Here is a 26,189-nt window from a genome sequence, read left to right on the forward strand (position 1 = left end):
TCCTGAATCACTCAGGAGTGATTAGATAGACCCTCAGCAACTATTTGAGATGATAAATGTTTGTTGTTTCTGGCTGCTGAGTGTTGGGGTCATTTGTTACGCAGCAACAGATAACCAATACAACAGCTCCAGGTGATATGGAAGCACATTAAAGTGTGAGGTGCACTCAGCCAGACCATTAGCTTCTGGAAGGCAGACACCAATTTGGTGGTTTCCATGTCTTCAAGGCTTAGTGGAGTACCTAACATGCAATACATTTTTGTTGGACTAAAGACAAGATTAAATTGCCCTGTTTTTAAAACATCAAAACTTTTTTTTTGTAATAAATAATGCATGTACGCGCATAGGAAATTATTCCAGCAGTGCTAAAGGGTATTTTCAGTGACAAGTAAATCTCCCTGCAGACTGTTGATTGATAGCAAACTCTGTTACCAACTTCCTTCCTTTGAGATAAGCTAGTAGCAACCTACCACTAAGACAGTGCATTTCTTTTTCTTTTTTTCCACCTCCAAAAGTAATACTTGCCTCAAAATCAAGTATAAACTGCATACAAGTAGAAAAAGAAAAGAGAAAAAGAAAAAAAGGCTCTTCTTCCAAACGTTCCCTAGAAGCGACCACTATTAATAATTCAATGTATATCTTTCTGGATGGATTTTAGAAATCTTTTATCCACGTACATGTTTGGGTTTGTATTGTTCCCTAGATGGAATATTATGTATTTGATCTGCGATTTGTGCATTTCACTCGGTGACCTACACTGGCCATCTTCCCAAGTCAATTCATAGAGCCCCATCTCGTTTTTTAATTGGCTACCATACTCTTCCAGGGCAACCACTGCTGACCTGACCCAGCTCCTACCCCAGCCCAGGCCTGTGCTTGAACCTCCTTGGCCTGGTTCCAGAGGCTGTAAACTTAACCACTAAGCCACTCTTCCTCCGCTTATCTTCTCTTTTTGCCTCTTGGTGGACATCTGGGTTGCCTTTTTTCTTCTTCTTTTTTTTTTTTCTCCTGAGACAGGGTCTCCTTCTATCGTCCAGGCTGGTGGGCGGTGGGGTGATCATTGCTTACTGCAGCCTCAAACTTCCAAGCTCAAGTGATCCTCCTGCCTCAGCCTCCCAAGTAGTTGGGATTACGGGCATAAGCTACTATGCCCCGCCTGGGTTACTTCTAACATAGGATTTTGGGGGCCCCTACCGCTTAGGAGCACCATCTTTCAGAAGGAGGGACCCCTGGGAAGGAAGTACGAGCTCAAGGTTTTAACCCTTTGGGAGATCCCATACCTCTGATAATTTGATAAAAACACCAGACCCTCATTAAGGTCCTCCTTAAGATCCGTTGAGCCAGGTGACTTGAGGCCAAGAAAACACTACGTTTCCCAACTCAGGGAAACCAAAGGCACCTTTCAAAGTGGAGCTTCAGCCTCAATACCGCTTATGTCTGTCTGCTGCGGGTTCCCGAGAAACATCCCGGGGCGCAGAGCACTTTCCCACCTCATGTGTTCAGAGCTTTAAAAGGCGCCTCTCACCCCCAGGACGTGCGTCCTCCCACTTCTGCCTCTGAAACGGCAGCCCTGCGGGGTTGAGCCGGAACACTACAGGTCCTTTCATCCTGGATCGTGTGGAGCGATCGGCTCCCTGGCGCGCCAAGGGCAAGGAAGGTCTCGGGCCCGCGGCGCTCCCCTGGGTCCGGCAGAGGGCGCCCGCGCCCCACGTTGCGAGTCCTGCGAGGCTCTGCTGCAAGGTTGGCGGGACAACGCCCGGCAGAAGAGCCTGGGGAGTGCTGCGCGTTGTGTATGATACATAAGATAACCTGACCACAATCATCCCGCCCCGCGATCTCCGCTGTTGAACGGGAACTGATGTCACGTGTGTGCATGGCCAGAGGCGGAGGGCTCGGCTGGCTGCTCCAGTCTGCGCTGTCCACGCGTCTCGGGTGTCCTATCTCGGTGGATACAATTTTTCTTTTTCAGAAAAGGAAAACGGGGACGATTAGTCTCTATCTAGTGGAGCCACGTGGAAAAACCAGCTTCAGGTATCAAACAACATCCAAGGGGCTGCACTGATTTATTTATTTATTTTTTAAGAGACAGGGTCTTGCTCTGTCGCCCAGGCTAACCATATCTCACTGCAGCCTCGAACTCCTAGGTTCAAGCGATTCTCCTTCCTCAGCCACCTAATGTGCTGGGGTTACAGGTGTGAGCCACCATACCCATCTAATTTTTATTTTTATTTTTAGTGATGAGGTCTCACTGTGTTGCCCAGGCTGGTCTCAAACTCCTGGCCTCAAGTGATCCTGCCTCGGCCTCCCAAAGTGTTTTGTTTTGTTTTGTTTTTTTGAGAATTTCTCTTTATGATACTTTCTTCCCTCCACTTAAAGAAATTCCAATTATATTTCCAAAATTAGACAGAATTTCCCAATGTTTAATCCTGGATTTTTAGCTGGGCATGACTGTCAGAATAAACTCGAGATCCGAAAAAAAAAAAAAAAATTCTACAGATGCTCCTGCTCTATCCAGTCCTACTGAAGCAGAAGCTATGGGGCTGGGCGTAAGGGATGAACATATTATAAAAATTCACACAGGACCTCTGATATGTAGCCCTGGTTAAGAAGCAATGGTTTAAGCCGGGTGCGATTTCCAGCACTTTGGGACGCTGAGGCAGGCAGATTACTAGAGCTCAGGAGTTTTGAGACTAGGTTGTGCAACACAGGGAGACCCTGTCTCAATAATAATAAATTTGACCGGGCGCGGTGGCTCACGCCTGTAATCCCAGCACTTTGGGAGGCCAAGGCGGGTGGATCACTTGAAGTCAGGAGTTCGAGACCAGCCTGACCAACTTGGAGAAACCCCATCTCTACTAAAAATACAAAATTTAGCTGGGTGTGGTGGTGGGTGCCTGTAATTTCAGCTACTTAGGAGGCTGAGGCAGGAGAATCGCTTGAACCCGGGAGGTGGAGGTTGCAGTGAGTCGAGATCATTCCACTGCACTCCAGCCTGGGTGACTCCATCTTAAAAAATAAAATAATAATATTAATAATAATCTTTTAAAAAAGAAGTAATAGTTTAATTCCACAAAAGCATTCATCCTAAATCTGCCTCTGCTTGGATGTACTTCCCACGCTTTACATCCTACTTGCCTGGGCTGATTCAGGATATCCATTCTGTCCCACTTTTCCTGCACTATTTTCTGCTAAGATGTGACCCGTTGTTCCAATTTTCTGTAACTTATTCAGTGCTGTGACAGCTGGAAACATGTTTCAGACCAAGCTGTCTTTGCCAGGTGGAAACAATGACAAACACCCATACTTCCCGTTCTGCTGGGGCGGCAGCCTCTGTTTGGTATTTTCCATGCCTAATTTCCAAGTGGCTTTATTGCAACAATTAAAAAAAAAAAAAAAAAAAAAAAAAAAAACCTGCACAGAAATGACACCTGTTGCACTTACTTGCTGATGCTCTGTGTAGGTGCGTATGTTTAAATAAGACCACATGGGCATTTAAAAAAAAATTATTGAAGTTATTCATTTGGCTGCTTTAAGGGCACACATTATTCTAAGTGCTGAGGAGTAAAAGAATTTTAGAACACGAAATTCATATTTCTCCCTTTTATCATTTAGAAGCAACAGAAAACATTTCACTTTTGCTTCCTTGGAGTACAGTGGCACCATCACAGCTCACTGCAACCTCTGCCTTCCGGGTTCAAGCGATTCTCCTGCCACAGCCTCCCAAGTAGCTGGTATTACAGGCGTGAACCACCATGCCTGGCTACTCTTTGTATTTTAGTAGAGATGAGGTTTCACCATGTTGCCCAGGCTGGTCTTAAACTCCTGGCCCAAAGTGATCTGCTCGCCTCAGCCTTCCAAAGGGCTGGGATTACAGACGTGAGCCACCTTTGCTTCCAATAGGAAGTTACTAGCTCTGCTAAATCAGGGACCCAGAGACCTCTTGCTTCAGGTATTGCTTGATCCAGGAACTGAAACCAAACATTTGACTTTTCTTTCTCTTTCTGTCTCCTCACTGCTTTCCACAGTGTTGATACTGGGTTCACAATGACCCTCCCCCCGACCCCACACATACTCCCCTGTGGTCCTCCTCACCTATGGTAGCAAAATGACCATAGCGCTTCTATATAGGACATCCTAACATCCCTCCATCTACAAGAAAGATGACAATCTCTTCCTCTTGCTTCTGCAGAACACAGCGAAGCTGCCGGAATCCACAACCACACCCCTTCCCCATCGCTCCCTTACTCTTCCCCATTCAGGTTGTATTTCTCACCCTCCACCAATCACTGTGGACTGGGGAGGCCTGTGGAGCTCTCATTGGCCAGGCCTGGTCACATGGTTGCTCCCGCAGCAGGTGGCGTGGGAAAAACTCCACCCAGGCCCGCAGGCTGAGAGTGGGGTAGGGGTGGTTCCCACAGAGGAAGCCAGAATTCTGTTCCAGAAGAGAGAACAGGTGTTGGGCAGATCAAAAGGCCTGATGTCCCCTGAGCCCTGGAGGTCAAGATGTAGTCAGGACTTGAGAGTGGATATCAATTAGGCAGTGGGGTCAGGATGGCCTGGAGACAGGAAGACGGAACCCAGTGGGGGACATTTACGTAGCGCTGGTCTTGAGGGTGGGTGAAGAGCTGGGTGACAGCTCCGTGGGGACCCAGAGGCAGCATAGTGTAATGGGCTCCACCACCAGTGGCGGGGATGGGAGAGGTATCCTTGCTTACCACTTACCAAGTGTTACGAAACCTCTAATGTTCTTAGTTGTAAAATGAGAACACCTGGGTTGTCATGGCTGAACCTTGAAAACAAATGCTAAGTGAAGGAAACCAGTCACAAAACACCACCTATTGCGTGATTCCATTTACCTAGAATGCCGGCATAGGCGAATCTACAGATACAGAAAGTAGGCTGGGCCCGGTGGCTCACGCCTGTAATCCCAGCATTTTGGGAGGTTGAGGTGAGCAGATCAACTGAGGTCAGGAGTTTGAGACAAGCCTGGCCAACGTGGAGAAGCAGCATCTCTACTAAAAATATAAAAATGAACCAGGTGTGGTGGCACATGCCTGTAATCCCAGCTACTCGGGAGGCTGAGGCACGAGAATCGCTTGAACCCAGGAGGTGCAGGATGTAGTGAGCTGAGATCGTGACACTGCATTCCATCCTGGGTGACAGAGTGAGACTCTGTCTCAAAAAAAAAATAAAATAAAATAAACAAAGAAAGAAAGTAGATCAGTGAGTGCCTAGGGCTGGGGAAATGGGGGCATCAGAGGCCAATGGCAAAGGGTGCAAGATTTACCTTTGGGGCAATGAAAATGCTCTAAAACAGACTGTGATGATGGTTGCAAGACTCTAAATGTACACCTTAAATTGGTGAATTGTATGGTATGTAATTATATCCCTATAAAACTTTATTTGAAGGTTAATGTGTTAAGTGCTTTGGACAGTGAGTGCCTAGTCCACCTCCTTCGCATGCCTCCTCAATCCACAGGTGGTAGCATCTTCCTACAGTTGCATGTCCTTGGAAGCATCACCGTCCTTCAATCTTAAGTTCCCTTCATCCTGTGCTGACTTTTCTGACCAGTCCCCTCATTCAGTTCCCTTCAATCAGCCTCTTTTCTGTGTGCCTCTCTTTCCTGCCAGGATAGAAATCAACTCTCCAGAAAAGAACACATGTCGGTGACTAATTGGAAAGGACCTGGGATGGTTAATTTTATGTGTCCACTTGACTGGGCCACAGGGTGCCCAGATATTTGCTCGAACATTATTCTGGGTGTGTCTGCAAGGGTGTTTCTGGGTCAGATGAACATTATCATCAATAGACTGAGTGAGACCTACTGCCCTTCCTAATGTGGGCGAGCCCCTTCCAATCAGTTGAAGGTTTGAATGGAACAAAAAGGCTGAGTAAGAGGGAACGCCTCCTGTCTGACAGCCTGCAAGCCGGGACATCGTTTTCTTTCTGTCCTTCAGACTCAAATTGAAACATTGGTCTTTCCTGGGTCTCAAGTCAGTGACTTTTGCTGTTGTTATTGATGGTTTTTTTGAGATGGGGTATCACTCTGTCGCCCAGGCTAGAGTTCAGTGATCTTGGTGTGATCTTGGCTCACTGCAACCTCTGCCTCCCAGGCTCAAGCAATTCTCCCACCTCAACCCTCTGAGTAGCTTGGACTATAGGTACACGCCACCATGCCTAGCTACTTTTTGTATTATATATATATATATGTATATATATATGTGTGTATATATATATATGTATATATATGTGTATATATATATATATGTATATATATGTGTATATATATATATATATATATATATATATGTATTTGTAGTGACGGGTTTCGCCATGTTGCCCAGGCTAGTGTTGAACTTCTGGACTCATGGTTTGGCTGTGGTCCCACCGAAATCTCATCTTGAATTGTAGTTCCCATAATCCCCACATGTTATGGGAGGAACCAGGTGGAGATAATTGAAGCATGGAGGTGGTTTCCCCCATCCTGTTCTCATGATAGTGAGTTAGTTCTCATGAAATCTGATGTTTTTATAAGGGGCTTCCCCCTTTGCTGGACACTCATTCTTCACATTCCTGCTGCTGTATGAAGAAGGACGTGTTTGCTGTCCCTTCCACCATGATTATAAGTTTCTTGAGGCCTCCCCAGCCATGCAAAACTGTGAGTCAATGAAACCTCTTTTCTTTATAAATTACCCAGTCTCTGATACATATTAGCAGGGTGAGAACAGACTAATACATGGACTTAAGCAATCCACCCCTGCCTCCGCCTCCTGAAGTGCTGGGATTACAGGTGTGAGCCACTGTGCCTGGCTCAAGTCAGTGACTTTTGGACTGGAACGACACTATCAGCTCTCCTGGGTCTCCAGCTAGCCAACTGCGATCTTGAGATCTCAGCTTTCATAATTGCTCTGAGCAAATTCTTTATAATAAATTTGTGTGTGTGTGTGCATTTGATTGGTTCTGTGATTCTGTTTCTCCAGAGAACCCCAACTAATACAGGACCTCAAGATGAGTCAGTGATGAGTTTCAGGCTGAATGACTAGGAAAACAATCAAAATATAGGACAAAAATAAGGAAGTCGAGGGAAGTGATTCATTTCAAGGGAAGATTTTTTTTTTTCATTCACAAACATTTATTTAGCATGTGCCCTGTGCCAGACAGAATTCCAGCCAATGGGGATTGAAAGTTCCACCCAGTTGCCTAAACTAGAGTCCAACATGTATTCCTGACTCTTTCTTCAGCCTTATCCTCAACATCAAATTAACCTTAAAACCTGTAATTTCACTTCCTTGCATTGCTTTCAAATCCATTTCCATGACAGGTAGAGAGGTTTTGAAGGATAATCCTCAACTTGTTGGAGTCACTGTGTCTCCCTTTCAGATCCACAACAGTTTCTAATGATTTCACTTACAGGTCAGAAGGACCATGGACCTATTTGAGGCATTTGGAGATTTATCATATGTGAAATTAGGAAATTGAAAGTTACTGGGATTGATCAAAGCATATGAACATAAAATATACTTCACATCTCCATACTTCTTAAGGTGACGAAGAAGGGTGTGGCTGATGATATTGTTTGTTGAGGGATCTGATAGTGTCCAAAGAAAAATTACCTGCAATTTTCCCTCCCTCCCTTCCTTCCATCCTTCCTTCCTCCCTCCTTCTTTTCTTTTCTCTTTTCTTTCCTTCCTTCCTCCCTCCTTTTCTCTTTTCTTTTCCCTTCCCTTCCTTCCTTCTTTCCCTTTCTTTTCTTTCTTCTCTTTTCTTTTCTCCTTCTTTCCTTCCTTCCTTCCTTCCTACCTTCCTTCCTTTCTTCTTTCCTTCTTTTCTTTTCTTTTCTTCTTTCTCTCTGAGACAGTTTTGTCCCTGTTGCCCAGGCTGGAGTTTAGCTCAGTGCAACCTCCACCTCCTGGGCTCAAGCAGTTCTCCTGCATCGGCCTCCTGAGTAGCTGGGACTACAGGCTTTAGAACTGGTGGCTTTATAAGAAGAGGAAGAGAGATCTGAGCTAGCACACTCAACCCCTTGCTCTGTGATGTCCTGTGCCATCTTGGGACCCTGCAGAGAGTCCCCACCAGCAACAAGGCCTTCACCAGAGCAGCCCCTTAACCTTGGATTCCCAACCTCAATAACTGTAAGTAATAAATTATTTTCCTTTCAGGTATTCTGTAATAAGCAACAGAAAATGGACAAAGACAATCACTATTTTTTGAATCCATGAATATTGAATGAATTATCTATAATAAGCACAAATACCTGTTAGGCGAACAAAAGTCACACAGTAGGACAAGGATCATTCGGTTAAAATAACTCTGAGTAAGCATAGCTGCCTGCCTTTTCCATCCCTCTGTGCGGTTAAGATAAGCTGTGCCTAGTTTGGGGTTTGAGTTTCTACTCATGCAAAGTGAACACTGGCTTCCTACTGGGCACGGTGTGGACTGGAGATCCCAGATGACTGACAAAGTGGATATTGTTCAAACCTCCTAAAACATGCAGGTGTTGAGGTGGTCCTTCATGCAGGGTCAGAAATGAAATGCATCGAATTAAACCTCAGGTGGCTTTGCAGAGGAAATGGAAGGTAGATTATGTGCTCTGCACAGCCCTGACATGAGGGCAGGGCTGATGATCCATCCCTTTTAAGCACACAGTGTGGCACAGATCACCTCCAGCTGCAGAAAAAAAGGCTGACCTTTAGCTAGGGCTATAAAAGGAGCCAAATTCACTCCTTCTTTGCTCACAAAGTGCCCTCAACAAAGGAGGAAAAGTGAAGGACCTCTGTGTTCAAGTGCCAGGTACACAAAGGCGACTCGGCATTTTGTCAAGCTGATGGTCAGAGCATGGAGTGACAAAGAAGATGCTTAGACTTGGGGAAGCAGTATGTGTCTACGTGAGAAACTGCCAGTGTGACTTTCAGCAGAGGGGGGCATCTTGTTAGTGCCAATCTTGCAGTACAATCAGGTGACCAGGGAGGTGGTTCAGAAAAGCTTCTCAAGAGGTTCCGGAGCAAGGAGTCCAAGATCACTGGGAATTTAGCTTTTTAAATTTTTTTTTTTTTTTTTTTTTTTTGAGACAGGTTTTTGCTGCATCCCAGAGTCTGGAGTGCAGTGGCGTGATTGTGGCTCACGGCATCCTCAACTTCCTGGGCTCAAGTAATTTTCCTGCCTCAGCCTCCCGAATGGCTGGGACTACTGGTGGGCACCACCATGCCTAGCTAATTTTTTTTTTTTTTAATAGACAGGGTCTCACTATGTTGCCCAGGCTGGTCTCAAACTCCTGGGCTCAAGTGATCCTCCTATCTCAGCCTCCCAAAGTTCTGGGATTACAGGTGAGAGCCACCATGCCCAGCCTGAAGTTAGTTAGCTTCTGAGGATTTAGAAGTCACATTCACATTTCGATGAATTCAATGGGTTGGGATAGGTTAAAGGATATTATGCCCTCCAGCAAGAGTATTTGAAACTGCAATGGACTCCAATATTCCAAAGCGAGAGTTACTGAAGGTTTCAGAGTAAGAGACCTGTTCATTCTCTCCATCTCTTTCCATGTGGAACTGAGGTTGGGGGAAGTTCCAAGGTCAGCCAGGATGGTGAAAACCACTATTATCAAAGACACCCTTAAGTACAGAGTCTCCCAGGAGCTCTACACACACAGTTTATTTTTTCCCGGGGCCGGAACACATCACTGCATTTCTTCAGTTGAGCTCTATTAAAAGAAAAACCTTAGACAAATTAAATTTAACAGAGTTTAATTGAGCAAAGAATGATTCATGAATTGGGCAGCTCTTGAAACAGAATAAGTTCAGAGAGACTCTGGTGCAGCCACATGGTCAAAGAAGATGTATGGACAGAGAAAGGAAAGTGAAAACGGAAGTGAGGTGCAGAAACAGCTGGATTGGTTACAGCTCAGCATCTGGTTTATTTGACACGGCTTCAACAGTTGGCTGTGATTGGGCAAAACTCGGTGATTGGCACATGAGTAGTTTACGGTCTGTTTATACCTGCAGTTAGGTTACAGTCCATTATGGATGGAAAAACCTTTATGCAGAACTTAAAATATGTTAGGAGGCAGCTTTAGGCTAAACTTAATTTAACAGCTCTGTAAGACATTGTTTCTAGGGATGATGTTGAAGGAAAATAGAAATATTTATTATTATTATTATTTTTCATTTTGTTTTTGACATGAAGTCTCACTTTGTTGCTTAGGCTGCAGCGCAGTAGCATGATCTCGGCTCACTACGACCTCTACCTCCCGGGTTCAGGTGATTCTACTGCCTCAGCCTCCCAAATAGCTGGGATTACAGGCATGTACCACCATGCCTGGCTAATTTTTGTATTTTCAGTAGAGACGAGGTTTTACCATGTTGGCCAGGCTAGTCTTGAACTCCTGACCTCAAGTGATCTGCCCGCCTTCACCTCCCAGAGTGGCTTTAGGCTAAACTTAATAACAGTTCTGTAAGACATTGTTTCTAGGAATGACGTTGAAGGAAAATAGGAATCTTTAAACATGAGTCATATCCAGCAGGTGGGGAAACTGGCCTAGTCTGAGGGGCCAACAGCCAATTCCCTTCTCACAGGCGTTTCAAAGATTCACAAGTAGATGGGCTCCCCTGCAATGTTTGTGACTTTCATATTCTCCCATATTCTCCCTCTCTCTCTCTCCCCTTCCTTTCTTTTTCTTTACTTTTCTTTCTTATTTTTTTTTTTTTTTTTTTTTTTGTGAGATAGAGTCTTGCCCTGTCGCCCAGGCTGGAATGCAGTCGTGTGATCTCGGCTTACTGCAACCTCTGCCTCCCAAGTTCAAGCAATTCTCCTGTCTCAGCCTCCTGAGTAGCTGGAATTGCAGGTGCCCACAATCACGCCTGGCTAATTTTTGTATTTTTAGTAGAGACGGGGTTTCACCATGTGGACCAGGCTGGTCTCGAACTCCTGACCTCAAGTGATCCACTCACCTCAGCCTCCCAAAGTGCTGGGATTACAGGTGTGAGGCCTGCCCCCAGCCTCCCCCTCCTTTCTCGCTCTGTCCTCTTTCTGCCATATACTTATAGTTGAGTTCACATAAATTAAAAGTGTCTCTAATTTGACTTTACTATATTCCAGGCATTGACAATGTCCATCCATTTCCATATGTTCCATTTTCATTTCTAAGTATTTTCTTCTGAAGAGTCTTAGAGGTACAAATCACCAAATTTTTTTTTTTTTTTTTTTTTTGAGACTGACTCTTGCTCTGTTGCCTGGGCTGGAGTGCAGTGGCCAGCTCTCAGCTCACTGCAAGCTCCGCCTCCCGGGTTCACGCCATTCTCCTGCCTCAGCCTCCTGAGTAGCTGGGACTACAGGCTCCCGCCACATCGCCCGGCTAGTTTTTTGTATTTTTGGTAGAGACGGGGTTTCACCGAGTTGGCCAGGATGGTCTCGATCTCCTGACCTCGTGATCCGCCCGTCTCGGCCTCCCAAAGTGCTGGGATTACAGGCTTGAGCCACCGCGCCCGGCCCAAATCACCAAATTGTAAACATTGTGGGCTGGGTGTGGTGGCTTCTGCCTATAATCCCAGCACTTTGGGAGGGTGAGCCGAGCAGTGGGTGGGGGTGTTACTTGAAGCCCAGAGTTAGAGACCAGCCTGGGCAACATAGCCAAGACCTAATCTCTACAAAAAATAAAATAAAATAAATTGAGGTGGGAAGATTTCTTGAGTCCAGGAGTTTGAGACCAGCTTGGGCAACATAGCAAGACCCCATCTCTAAAAAAACAAAAACAAAGAGTGTTGTGTTTAGGTGTCATTGGGTTTTGTGATGAGGCTTCTCTGTTTCACCCTAAGGGAAAAACTGGTAGCAATTTGGTTGCCCATGGAAACATTAACATAGCACGAAAAAAAGTGACTGATATTCCATACCAGCTACCTTTTCCAGATCAGAAGGTTCCAGCTAACCTGCTCATCATTAAATTAGTATGCTACAAGGCTGGGGGGTGGCTCACCCTGTAATCCCAGCACTTTGGGAGGCCGAGGTGGGTGGATCACTTGAGATCAGGAGTTTGAGACCAGCCTGGCCAACATGGTAGAACCCTATCTCTACTAAAAGTGCAGAAATTAGCTGGGTGTGGTGGCACATGCCTGTAATCCCAGCTACTCAGGAGGCTGAGGCAGGAGAGTCTCTTGAATCCGGAAGGTGGAGATTGTAGTGAGCTGAGATCAAACTACTGTACTCCAGTGTGGGCGACAGAGTGAGACTCTATCTCTAAAAAAACAAACAAAAAAATTAGTATGTGACAACTCTCCTTGCATCTTTTCTGAAAATTCCTGCAGTCTTATCCCGTCTCTGTTGAAAGCAAAAACAGACACTTGTGTGAAACAACTTCAACACCGTCTTCTGTGAAACCCAACTTCAGCACCGTCTTCTTTTTTTTTTTTTTTCTGAAGACATAGTCTTGCTCTGTTTTCCAGGTTGGAGTGAAGTGATGTGATCACAGCTCGCTGCAGCCTCGACCTCCAGGGCTCAAGTGATCCTCCCACCTCACACCCACCTTATTTTTACATTTTTGTGAAGAGATGGGGTCTCTCTCTGTTGCCCAGGCTGGTCTCAAACTCCTGGGTTCAGGTGATCCTCCCACCTAGGTCTCCCAAAGTGCTGAGATTTACAGGTGTGTGTCAATTTCAGGTCTGACTGGATTCAGAAGTTCCAGTGAAGCCGATTTTTATCTCTAGTCTTTGTGATCCTTTCCTCTCCAGCAAGGCTTTTCCTTGCAATGACAGGACACCTGGCAGCATCTCCGGGCTTACTCAACCAGTAGCCTTGATGGAAAAAGGGCTTTTCTTTCTTAATTTTCCAGCAAAAGCCCCAAGATTGACTCTAGAGTAAATTGCACATGGCCTCAAATTCTTTGCAGCTCCTTCCACTGTGAGGTGGCATGTATTACTCCAGTCCCTGCATCTGGGCTGGATTTGTGACTTGTTTTGAACAATAGAATGTGGTAAAAGTGACAGTGACAATGTATGAGTTTCAAACCTAAGACAACATGCTTTTCAGCCTTTGCTCTGGATCTCTTTGAATGCTGCTGTCACATAAACAAGACTGACATGGCCTACTGGAGGATGGGAAATTACATGAAGTAGAGAAAAGCAGTCCCAGGTGTGGAACTCCTAGACCAGCCAGCTTACCAACCACCAGACATGAGAGTAAGACCATCCTAGATCACTCAGCTTCAGCTTCAGCCAAGCCACCAAGAGACTACACAGGTCAGTTGAATTGGCCTAGGTCAGACGAACCACTCTGTGAACCCACAGAATTATAAAAAATAATAAATATTTGTTATTGAAGACTTTAAGTTTGGAGATGTTTGTTATGCAGCAGAAGCTAACTGATACTCTCTTATCGGATCAGCTTGGATCACTTTCGCACTCTGAAACACACAGTGAACAAGGGGGTAGTGGACAGGCCTATGTCATGTGTTTCTGGGGCCATTGGGGCTAGATCAATGAACTGAGAACTAGGGAGGTGTGGAGAAAAATCAGGGTGCTGTCACCAGAAGAAGGGAGAAAGAATGCCAAAGAGAATGAAACAAGAGACATCCACTGGAGTGTTCTAACCCCATAATAGTAATTGATGAAAGTTTGAATTTATGGTCTCAGTTCTAGTTCTCATTTGTAAAATAGACCCAAGGACAATGCCACCCACTTTGATATTCATTTCAAAGAATCCTCATGATGTAGTAGTAGGGGCACTGGTGTGGGAGTCAGGTGAAACTGAGTTCAAGTTTTGGTTCCATCTGCCCATATTTGGATGCACACAGATACATTTTAGAATCCTTCTGAATTTCAGTTTCCTCATCTGTAAAATGGGTGATGATGTTAATACCAACCTTAAAAATTGGCCATGACACTTTGGGAGGCAAAGGCAGGAGGATCACATGAATCAAGGAGTTCAAGACCAGCTTGGGCAACATGGTAAGACTCCTGTGTCTACAGAACGTTAAAAAATTAGCTGGACATGGTGGCATGCAGCTGCAGTCCCAACTAGTTGGGAACCTGAGGTGGAAGGATCACTTGAGCCCATGAGGTCGAAGCTGAAGTTAGCTGTGTTTGTGCCACTGCACTCCAGCCTGGGTGACAGAGCAAGACTCTGTTTCAAAACAAAAAACCTGGCTATGAGATTTAGTAATAATGTGTATGCAAAGCGCAGCACTTGATACATAGCAAGAGCTTGAGAATGTGGACAACTGTTAAGTATGAGTTGAATCATGAACTGTGGATTCACCCATTGCCAAGAATTCAAGTCTCAGTAAGTAGGTGACAGAATTTACCACTGTGCCTATCTAGAGAGCAGGAAATATGATGATTCAGGACTTCTTCTTTGCTATGTTTGCATCCACTGCTGTAGTCTTTTCTTCCTTCTCCACCAGAGAGATGGAGACGTCAAGTGATCCTTTTGTAGGCATCAAAACACACAGGGTCCTCTTGGCTTTTGGGAATATGAAAGAGTCATTCTTTTTCTCCTTGGGATGAAATTGATGGAGGGTTACTTGCAATAAAGGGAATCCTGGATGGGACTTGGTTCTTTCTGTTCCCACTGGTTGGGAGGTTGTGACAACTATGTCTATGGACACACAGTCACAGGTTGTCTGTGTGCGGCTGGGCTATAGTTTAGGGACATCTGTCTAACCATCCATGTATTTAGTAATGACTTAGTGACTTCTGGTGTGTTGATGCAGGTTTTTCTTTCCCTCAACTTTTTAGATTTCATGAAGCATTAAAATTAATTCAACACATATTTATGTATTGAGTGACTATCTATGCCAAGCACTGGATAGGTAACAAGAAACAAAGCAGACAGAAGCCCTGTCCACATGTTTAAGTGGCAGAAGGTAAAGTATTTGAGGGATTAACCTAGAATTGCCAACTTTTCATTTTCCTAAGTGAGGACTTAAGGAGAGAAGAGAACCTGCTTTGACTATCATTAGTATCAGTTTCCCCAGTAGAAGAAAATGGTTATTTTCATGCCCAACAGAGTGGAAGTGTATCTTCTTAGAGTATTTTTTTAGTGGCTTAAAACAATAATCATTTATTATCTCACACAGTTTTTGTGGGTCAGAAGCCTGGAAGAAGCTTCACTGAGTGGCTCTAGCTCAAGTTCTCTCTTGAAGTTGCAGTCAAGATCCCAACTGGGGGCTGCATTATCTGAAGGCTTGACTGAAGCTGGCAGAAGTGATTCCAGTATGGCTCAGCACACACCTAGCATGTTAGTGCTGATTTTTGGCAGGCAGCTTCAGTTTTTCAGCATGTGGGCCTCCCCACAGGGGTCCTTGAGTGCCCTCACAACAGGACACCTGTCTTTTTCGGGAGCAAATTATCCAAAAAGGACAGATTTTTGAAATAACTATACTGAAACCACATCCCATACAGATTTAAATTATTGGAATTCAGTTACCGAAACAAAAATGCTCTGGTGTAGGAAGAGAATGCTTTATTGTATGTATGTATGTATGTATGTATGTATGTATGTATGTATGTATGTATAGATTGAGTCTCCCTCTGTTACCCAGGCTTGAGTGCAGTGGTGCAATCACAGCTTATTGCAGCCTCAACCTCTGAGGCTCAAGGGATCTTCCCCCCTCAGCCTCCTGAGTAGCTGGGATTCCAAGCATACACTACTGCACCCAGCTAATTTTTGTATTTTTTTGTAGAGACAGGTTCCACCATGTTGCCTAGGTTGGTCTCAAACTCCTGAGCTCAAGTGATCTTCCTGCCTTGGCCTCCCAAAGTGATGGGATTACAGGCGTGAGCCCCCACACCCAGCCACAAATGTTTTCAATAGTGTTGGCAATCTCCCTCATCTTTTTACTGACGTAAAAGGATCATGTCCCTCAATATTTGTTTGTTTGTTTTCTTTTTTATTCTAATGAAACACACTTAGCAGGACACATGGATAGACTACATTTCCCAGTATTCATTGCCGGTCTGACATTATGTCACATTGTGAGTGTCACACTTTGCTGAGTGCTTAAAGTTATATATTATTCACACAACTTGGCTACTAAACGCAAACCACCTCCTTCATCAAATGCTTAACTGAGCATTCTCCCTTAACATTATGTTTACATTTTTCCCCAAACATACAGAGAAATGGAAGGAATTGTGCAGTGAACACCCATATATCCACAACCTAGATTCTACCATTTACGTTTAACTCAACTGGCCTTATCTCATGTCTATTCCTTTATCCACCCCCTCTCCACTCATCAATTCATCTTATTTTTTGATGCATTTTAAAAGCAATTGCTGAGGTCAGTATACTTCACCCCTAACCGCTTCAGCATGCTCATCACTCACTAGAATCCAGTATGTGTTTATGATTTTTTTGAGATCAAATCTAGATACTGTGAAATGCACAAGTCTAAAGTGGACCATTCAATAAGTTTTGACAAATGTAATTCAAACTCCTACGCTGATAGAACAAAGCTAATTTGAAGTAAATACAAAAGGTAATTTAAAGAAAATTTCATTTTCTATGTGCTGACTTAGCAATGTCCCTGACCCGCAAGATGAGACTCCACTGTAAATTGAACTTTACAAAAAAATATATATATATCCCATCATGTCTTATTTTGTTCCTCTCGCCTCAAACCATGGGGAAAAAAAATCAGACATTTATTTGGAAAAACGTACTTGAAGCAGTCCGTGGGGTGATTAAAGGTATAATGTAGGAGGCATAGGTTTGAATCTGGCTGCCTGATCTCACACAATGTATAATATCCTGCCAATGCCTTAGTTTACCTATCTGCAAAATGGGGATAAAGATAGAACCTACCGGTCAGCAAGGTGGCTCGTGCCTATAATCCCGGCACTTTGAGAGGCCAAGGTGGGAGGATCACTTGAGTTCAGGAGTTTGAGACCAGTCTGAGCAATAGTCTGAGACCCCGTCTCTTTAAAAAATTAAAAAATCAGTGGGAAGGATGTCCATAAAGTTGTTCTTTTTTTTTTTTTGGAATGGAGTCTTGCTCTGTTGCCCAGGGTGGAGTGCAGTGGCCTAATGTCAGCTCACTGAAACCTCTGCCTCCCAGTTCAAGCGATTCTCCTGCCTCAGTCTCCTGAATAGCTGGGATTACAGGCACACGCCACCACGCCTGGCTGATTTTTGTATTTTTAGTAGAGACAGGGTTTCATCATGTTAGTCAGGCTGGTCTTGAACTCCCAGCCTTGTGATTTGCCCGCCTCAGCCTCCCAAAGTGCTGGGATTACAGGCATGAGCCACCGCGCCTGGCCCATAACTTTGTTCTTTGTTGTGAGGGCTGAATGAGTTAAATCAAGTGCCTAATTAGAACATGGCCTGTTCCCTAGTAAACGTACAAGACAGCTGGCTCTCATCACCACAATGCTAGCAGGAGACCAGGAAGAGGGGGTCTTGTGTTTGACATGTTAACTTTGTAGACAACGGCTTTCTGCCCTCGGTGGCTTTATGTCCCACTCACTTCTAAGTTTCTTTGGTCCCGTTGGCCCTCCAGGCAGAAATTTAATGGCTGTCAAAATTCTCACCATGACATCACCAGACAATGTCAGCGGGAAGTCGGCGCTAGAATGACTTGAACTAGAAGAACTGGAGCAGGTGGAGGATCGGGTTCTTAGTCTTTAATTGCATTGGCTTTATGGAGTAAATCTCATGGCCTTGGAGTTAATATCGTACCAGTTTATTGGCACCAAATTGTATTACAGACTCATTAGCTCTCTCATGGCCCTTCATCTCTGCCACACCAAAGCTTTCCTTTGACTGATGTTGGTTTCATTATTCATGACTCTTACAGAGACAGTGGCCTCTAAAATAGAGACCAGGGAAGAGCGTTTTTCTTTCTTTCTTTGTTTTCTTTTCTTCTCTTTTCTTTTTTTTTTTTTTTTTTTTGAGATGGAGTTTTGTTCCTGTTGCCCAGGCTGGAGTGCAATGGCACAATCTCGGCTCACTGCAACCTCTGCCTCTCAGGTTCAAGTTATTCTCCTGCCTCAGCCTCCTGAGCAGCTGGGATTACAGGCACACACCACTACACCCAGCTAATTTTGTATTTTTAGTAGAGATAGGGTTTCTCCAAGTTGGTCAGGCTGGTCTCGAACTCCCAACTTCAGGTGATCTGCCCACTTCAGCCTCCCAAATTGCTGGGATTATAGGTGTGAGCCACCGCGCCCGGCCAGAAGAGGATTTTTCTAATGAAAGATTCTTTACCAATCCAGGACTACTTTGCTGGACTTCTGAAATAAGACTCATTCCTTCTTTTGTTCTGTTGGTCATTCTACAATTAGTAATTGCGCACCTGTAAGACAGACGTGGACCCTGCTCCCAAAGCAACTTACAATATATTTGAAAATACACTTAATTAGAAATCACAATTAGTATGGCACTGATCCAACAGTGGCTTATGGAGCAGATACTGTTAGTTGCCTACTATGGCAAAGGGTGATGAGTGTCCCCCAATATTCATTCTCTTTCTTTTTTACAGTAATGAAACACTTATGTTTAGCAAGACACATAGAATCTAGGCTAATGAGTATATTTCCCAGCCTCCTTTGCTGTTATATGTGGTCATGTATCTAAGTTACGGGATTTCTGCAAAAGATTTCCTTGCTGTAAAATAGAGATCCCCCTAAAAAAAACAGAGCTAACTCAGTAAAGTACCAGGCATGGTGCTAGGTCCATTTTCTGATGGATGTTGCTGTGTCTGGATGTGATGCCTGGATCCATGGCTGCCATTGTGTAACCAGGAGGAAAGTTAGTCTGAAGATATCAGAGCAGAAAGATGGAAGGACTTGATGTCATGGTTGAGCCATTTAATAAGCAAGCCTGGAGCCACTCCACCTCCAGATGTCCCGTTCTGTAAGGTTGTAACATGTCTTTGTTGTTTAAATTAGAAGAGTGAGGGCCTTCTGTTACTTGCAGACAAGAGCATCCTAACCAAACAGCATGGTACACAGAGTCCATTGTGGCCAGCCTTGTGGCCCACTCTCCAGTCTCATCTCTCAGTATTGCCTTCTCCAGTCCCAAACTTCAGACCCACTGAATTTCAAACCATGGTCTTTCATTCTCCAGGATTCCATGCATGAAATGACTTCTGCCCAGGATGCCCTTCTCCATCTTTTTATCTGACAGTGATCAATTCATCCTCCAAAATCAGCTTAGTGGGCATCTCTTCCAGGAAGCCTTTTGTACCAGGCCCAGCTTATGGGCCACCCCAGATCCATTTGGCCCCATCTGCACTCCTGGGCCTCAGCCACTTGCCTTGTTTCGTGTGTGTGTGTGTGTGTGTGTGTGTGTGTTTGCGCACGTACTTTGAGGCAGGGTCTTGTTCTGTTGCCTAGGCTGGTGTGCAGTGGCATGATCAGGGCTCACTGAAGTCGCAGCTTCCCAGGGCTCAAGCAATCCTCCCATCTCAGCCACTTGAGTAGCTGGGACTACAAGTGTACACCACCTCACCTGGCTAATTTTTTAAAAATAATTTTTTGTAGAGACAGGGTCTCACTATGTTGTCCAGGCTAGTCTCAAATTCCTGGACTCAAGTGATCCTCCCGCCTTGGCCTCCCAAAGTGTTGGGGTTCCAGGTGTGAACCATCATACCTGGCTTGCCTTGTCTCTTAACAAGAGCAGCCCTAGCAAGGGATCACTCTATTTTCACAGCTGGAAAGAACTGGCTGCTGCCACTCCTGCCATAGGACCTCTTTGTGTGGTGCTGACGACAAGGAGAGACCACCCACGTGTACAGGCAGGGACTTTCAGGGACGCTGGCTTCTTCATCAGCCGATGACATGGCCCGGAGTGGGGACAGTAAATATCCTGTGGGTATCCTTTGACCAACAAGAGACAGGAGATGGGAAGAATCATCAGCTCAATTGTTTGCCCTTTTTTCTCCCCAAATGTTTAGAGATTAAGAGGCTCTATGCAGCCTCTTTGAAGGGGATGGAGGAACCAGCTGTGTTTGCTGCAAAGCTTCCTTGGGCTTGAACCACTCCCCATAAAACACTCATAGGCAAGCCATATCCTTAGGTTCTGTTTTCTGAGGATCTGGGCTAAAGAGCCTCCCCACCCCACGCTGCCACCACCCAGCGAGTCTGGGTGGCAAGGAAGAGACACATTCGGACGATCTCAGAGTCCGGCAGGGATTGTTAGAAGGATCACAGGGAACCCAGACAGCACTACTTGCTCAAGTCAGAAAAAGAGCTGTAAGGTCATTCAGGCTGCACGGCAGCTTTTGTGCTCCCAAATCAACTCCGATAGCCCACCATTCTTGGACTCAGTTGTTTGGTCGCCTTGCTTCTTCCTACTCTCCCCTGACCTGCCGTGGTTTCCATTGCCCCGTGGCCTTTGCCTACTCTATGGCTTCTGCTGATTTAAGGCTTCTGCTTAATTCTGAATTCTCCTTCCTCTGTGTCCCCTTCATTCAGACTCCCCAAGAGAGAAGATCGGCTTGGGTTTCTTGGTTGCCATTCAGTACTGGGTGGCATTGTTGGCAAAGTTGTGCGTTGGACTCCCTTGTTACTGGTGGCCCTGGTCCAGTCCCTTGAGAGTGTTTAGAAGCATCTGCATCAACTTGACATTGCTGTGACATTTACAAGGGTGTGACTGACAGGCTCATCTCTCTAGGCACAGGTCAGTGTGGATAATCTCTAAATAAAGACAGGCCCGGTCAAATATTGAATATGTAAGGTGATTAAAATTTTTTTTGTGTGTGTAGAGATGGGATCTTTCTCTTTTGCTCAGACTGGTCTCGAACTCCTGGTCTCAAGCAATGCTCCCACCTTGACCTCTCAAAGTCCTGAGATTACAGGCACCAGCCACCTCACATGGCCAAAAGATTTTTTAATACAATAATCATCAAAAGTCTAAGTTGCCTGTGAATTGCACATGACATGAGCTAGGTTATAGTCTTGTATAGTAGAACCAACAGGAAATTTTAAATAACAAACCAGCAACAGGTCATTTATCACAGATAGTTTGAGAATCACTGGGAAGGCAGCAGTGAAGGAATCTGAGCGGAACTTCCAGAAATAACTCTTAAGCCACAGAGCAGAAACTGGGCCACCAAGGAAGCTGCCGCCTCTGTCCCCACCAGGAAACTGCCTGCAGAACCTGGGCCCCTGCTCCAGCTGCGGAGTTTCAGAGCCACATCTACTGGGCCATTTAGGGAACAGAGAGTGGGGGGTGACAGAGATCCAAGATAAGAGACAATCATGTGGGCTGCCACCTGCACCTGAGAGCCACCATCCCTGGCCTTCACTTCTTGCCTCCGTGGTCCACCTCTGCTACCAGCCACACTAGCAAAGCGGGTGTCTCAGGTGGCTCCTGTCTTCGTGCCAGGAAATGTGGGAATGTGTTTTGCTTCCCAGCTCCTGCTGTAGAAGCTCCCTAGAGGAAAGCTGAAACGAATGGCTAGTAAATGGAGCCACGGTGTCCATTCAAAAATTGTACATTTTAGTGACAACAGGACTGATGTCCTGTTCCCCCAAGCGGTCACATGCTCCTTGACCACAAGCATATGCATATTTTGTTTATATTACCTGGAATGGTCTCCTTGAATTTCTGTTGGTCAAAATCCTATTCCTTCCTTCCTTCCTTCATTCATTCATTCAACAAATCTCTATAAAGTACCAGGCATGGCGTAGGCTACTCGGGATACCAAAATGAATATGGCAAAGCCCCTGACTTCAAGAGCCTCATCAACTGATTAGAGAAATAGACGTGAACATAAGCTACACTGCTCTTTTCCTTTCTGTCCTATAAAGTCCTTTACAATGTAAAAGAGTGAAGCAGGGAGGAAGAGTCCAGCTCTGGAGTCAGACTTGCCAGCTGTGTGACTTTTTTGAGACAGGTCACTCCCTTTCATACATGCTGAAGTGCAGTGATGCAATCATCAGGCTCACTGCAGCCTCAACCTCCCAGGCCAAAATGATCCTCCTGCCTCAGCCTACTGAGTAGCTGGGACCATAGGCACACACCACCACACCCAGCTAATTTTTTTTTTTTAAGACAAGGTCTCACTATGTTGCCCAGGCTGGAGTGTGATTTTTATTTTTAATTAATTAATTAATTAATTACTTTTTGAGATGGAGTCTTGCTCTGTCATCCAGGCTAGAGTGCAGTGGCATGATCTTGGCTCACTGCAACCTCCACCTCCCGGGTTCAAGCAATTCTCATGCCTCAGCTTCCTGAGTAGCTGGGATTACAGGCATGTGCCACCATGCCCAGCTAATTTTTGTATCTTTAGTAGAGATGGGATTTCACCATGTTGGCCAGGCTGTTTTCAAACTTGTGACCCCAAGTGATCCACCCACCTTGGCCTCCAAAAGTTCTGGGATTACAGGCACGAGCCATTGCGCCCGGCCCCTGGAGTGTTTTTTAATACGTTACTTAACCTCTCTCGGCCTCACTTTTCTTCTTTTCTTTTTTCTCTTTTTTGAGACGGAGTCTTGCACTGTCACTTGGGCTGGTGTGAGCGATCTCAGCTTACTGCAATCTCTGCCTCCCGGGTTCAAGCAATTCTCCTACCTCAGCCTCCTGCGTAGCTAGGATTACAGGTGCCCGCCACCATGCCCAGCTAATTTTTTGTATTTTTAGTAGAGACAGGGTTTCACTATGTTGGCCAGGCTGGTCCTCACTTTTCTCATATGTGAATGGCAATAATAACAGCACCTGCCTCATTGGGCTTGTTCTGCGCATTCCAAGAGATACTGCTGAGGAAGTGCCACATCTAGGAGGCATGTGATACAGGCATCAAATGGACTGTCATATCCTGTCCTTCAAAACCTGGTTACATGTTACCTCTCCATGAGCTCCCCCTGCTCCCGCTGTGGGAAATGAGTCCCTTCTCTCTCTTTTCCTTTTATCACTGTTCACATTCATTCTCTGTGAGACACACCTCCAAGACATTAGAAACTCTGGGAGGAGTGTCTGTATATATACTTGCTAAGCTATTGAAAACAAAAGCCATAGGAGTGACCTTTGACAAACATTAAATGATAAAGGAGTTTTGGTTTTTGGTTCTTTTCTTTTCTTTTTTTTTTTTTTTTGGTTTGTTTTGAGACCGGGTCTCGCTCCGTTGACCAGGCTGGAATGCAGTGACGCAATCATGGCTCACTGCAGCCTCAACCTCCTGGGCTCAGGTGAACCTCCTACCTTAGCCTCATGGGTAGCTGGGACTACAGGTGTGTGTTACACTCTGTTGCCCAGGTTGGAGTGCAGTGGCATGATTTCGGCTCACTGCAACCTCTGCCTCCCAGGTTCAAGCAATTCTCGTGCCTCAGCCTCCTGAGTAGCTGGGATTACAGGCGCTGGCCACCATGCCCGGCTAAGTTTTTGTATTTTTAGTAGAGACAGGGTTTCGCCATGTTGCCCAGGCTGGTCACAAATTCCTGAGCTCAGACAATCTGGCCGCCTGGGGTTCCCAAAGTGCTGGGATTACAGGGATGAGCCACTGTGCCCGGCCAACAGTGACAATTTTCTTAATCCACCCACACACTGTGTGTATGTACCACTTTCGTCTGTCAGCTCAAAGCCCTGTGTTTTCCTTCACATTCCCCTTGGCCTAACACATGGTAAGAACCCACAAATATGAGCAGTAAATTAATGAACAAATATATTTGTATTTGCTCTGACACATATAGTAGATTTGCCAAGTGCAAAGTTCTGAGGCCTGTACCTTGAGTCCTTTAGAGGAAATGAGCTATGGAAACAGATTACAGGCAGCAAAAATAGCAACAGTAATACGTCATTTACTCGGTGTAGTGGGGGCGAATTATGGTCCTCCCAAAGACATGTTCTCATCCTAACCCCCAGAACCTGTGAATGCGACCTTCTTTGAAAAAAAGGGTCTTTGTAGACATAATTAAATTTAAGAATTTTCAAGGATCTTTAAATTACAGATCTCCAGTTGAGATCAATGGGATTACCCCAGTGCGTTCTAAATCCAATGAAAGGTGTCCTTATAAGAAACAGAAGGCCAGGCACAGTGGCTCACGCTTGTAATCCTAGCTCTTTGGGAGGCCAAGACAGGAGGATTGCTTGAGGCCAGGAGTTTGAGAGCGGCCTGGGCAACACAGTGAGACCCCATCTCTACAAAAAATAAAAAATTACCTGGGCGTGGTGGTGCACACCGTAGTCACAGCTATTTAAGGAGGCTAAGGCAGGAGGATCATTTGAGCCCAGGAGGTGAGATCAAGGATGCGGAGAGCTGTGATCACCCACTGTACTCCAGCTCAGCCTGGGGGACAGGATGAGAACCTGTCTCAAAAAAAGAAAAGAAAAGAAACAGAAAAGGAGAAGGCTCAGACCCAGAGGAAAAGGCCATGCAAGATGAAGGCAGAGATGGGAGTAAGGCAGAGATGGGAGTAAGGCAGAGATGGGAGTGAGGCAGCCACAAGCCAAGGGGCGCCTGGAGCCGCCGGAAGCTGCAAGAGGCAATGAGGGATTCTCCTGTGAAGCCTCCAAAGGGAGCATAGCCCTGCAGATACCTTGATTTCGGATTCCTGCTTTTGAGAACTCTGAGGTAATACATTTCTGTTGTTTAAACCACCTGGTTTGTGGTATTTTGTCATATTAGCCTTTGGAAGCTAATTACTCAAGGTACATTGAGCGTGTTTGTATGACCCCTAAGCTGAGATTAGTTTTTAGATTTTTTTTTAGAGTTACGATCTCGTTCTGTCGTCCAGGCTGGAATGCAGTGGTATGATCATAGTTCACAGCTCACAGCAGCCTCGACATCCTAGACTCAAATGATCCTCTTGTCTTAGCCTCCTGAGAAGCTGGGACTACAGGTATACACCATCACACATAGCTAGTTTTTTTGTTTTGTTTTATTTTTTGTAGAGACAGGGTCTCACTGTGTTGGCCAGGCTGGTCTTGAACTCCTGGGCTCAAGCAATCCTCCTGCCTTGGCCTCCCAAAGTGCTGGAATTATAGGCATGAACTGCTGTGCCCAGCAGGTTTTCATATTTTTAAATGGCTGAAAAAAATCAAAAGAAGTGTATTTCATGACACATGAAAATCTTACAAAATTCAAATTTCAGCATCCATAAATAAATTTGATGGGCACAGCCCTATCCACTCATGGACAGATCATCTCTAGCTGCTGTAGTGAGTTGATTATGTCTCACTAAAAGGTAAGTTCAAATGCTAACTCCTGGCCATGTGCAGGTGACCTTATTTGGGTCTTTGTAGAGGTCATCAAGTTAAGATGGCTTAGGGTGGGCCCTAAATTCAATAAATAGTGTGAGAAAGGAGGGGAAGATTTGGATACAAAGACCTAGAAATACGCACAGGGAAGAAGGCCAAATAAAGACAGAGGCAGCCGGGTTCAGTGGGATTACTCCTGTAATCCCAGCACTTTGGGAGGTCGAGGCGGGTGGATCACCTGAGGTCGTGAGTTCGAGACCAGCCTGACCAACCTGGAGAAACCCCGTCTCTACTAAAAATACAAAATGAGCTGGGCGTGGTGGATCATGCCTGTAATCCCAGCTACTCGGGAGGCTGAGGCAGGCGAATCGCTTGAACCCGGGAGGCGGAGGTTGCGGTTAGCCGAGATTAAACCGTGGCACTCCAGCCTGGGCAAGAAGAGCGAAACTCTGCCTCAAAAAAAAAATAAAAATAAAAATAAAAATAAATAAAAGACAGAGGTAGAGGGATGCAGCTATTAGTAATAAAAGTAATGGCAAGAACCGCAATTATTTTTGAAACCTAATGCAAGTTGAACTGTGCCAAGCAACGGTTCCAAACTCAGCTATTTGGGGCTACAGCAGTGGACCTGAGCAGTTATTGTAGAGATTTTATAATATCTAAGCCTAAAATATTTACTTGTGGCCCTTTACAAAAAGTGTGTGCCAGGCTGGGCATGGTGGCTCATGTTTATGATCCCAGCACTTTGGGAAGCCAAGGCAGGAGGACTGCTTGTAGCCAGAAGTTCAAGACCAGCCTGGGCAACATAGTGAGACCCCATGTCTACAAAAAAATTTAAAAATTAGCTAGGTGTGGTGGTGCATGCCTGTAGTTCCAGCTGCTTGGGAGGCTGAGGCAGGAGGATCCCTTGAGCCGAGAAGCTCAAGGTTGCAGTGAGCTATGATTGTGCTACTGTGCTCCAGGCTAGGCAACAGATCAAGACCTATTTCTTTAATAAAAAAAAAAAAAAAAAAAAAGTGTTTGCTAACTCTGACCTAGGGCATTGTCATTATTTGTATAGTTG

Source organism: Piliocolobus tephrosceles, chromosome 17 (assembly GCF_002776525.5).
Source record: "Piliocolobus tephrosceles isolate RC106 chromosome 17, ASM277652v3, whole genome shotgun sequence".
Classification (NCBI taxonomy): domain Eukaryota; kingdom Metazoa; phylum Chordata; class Mammalia; order Primates; family Cercopithecidae; genus Piliocolobus; species Piliocolobus tephrosceles.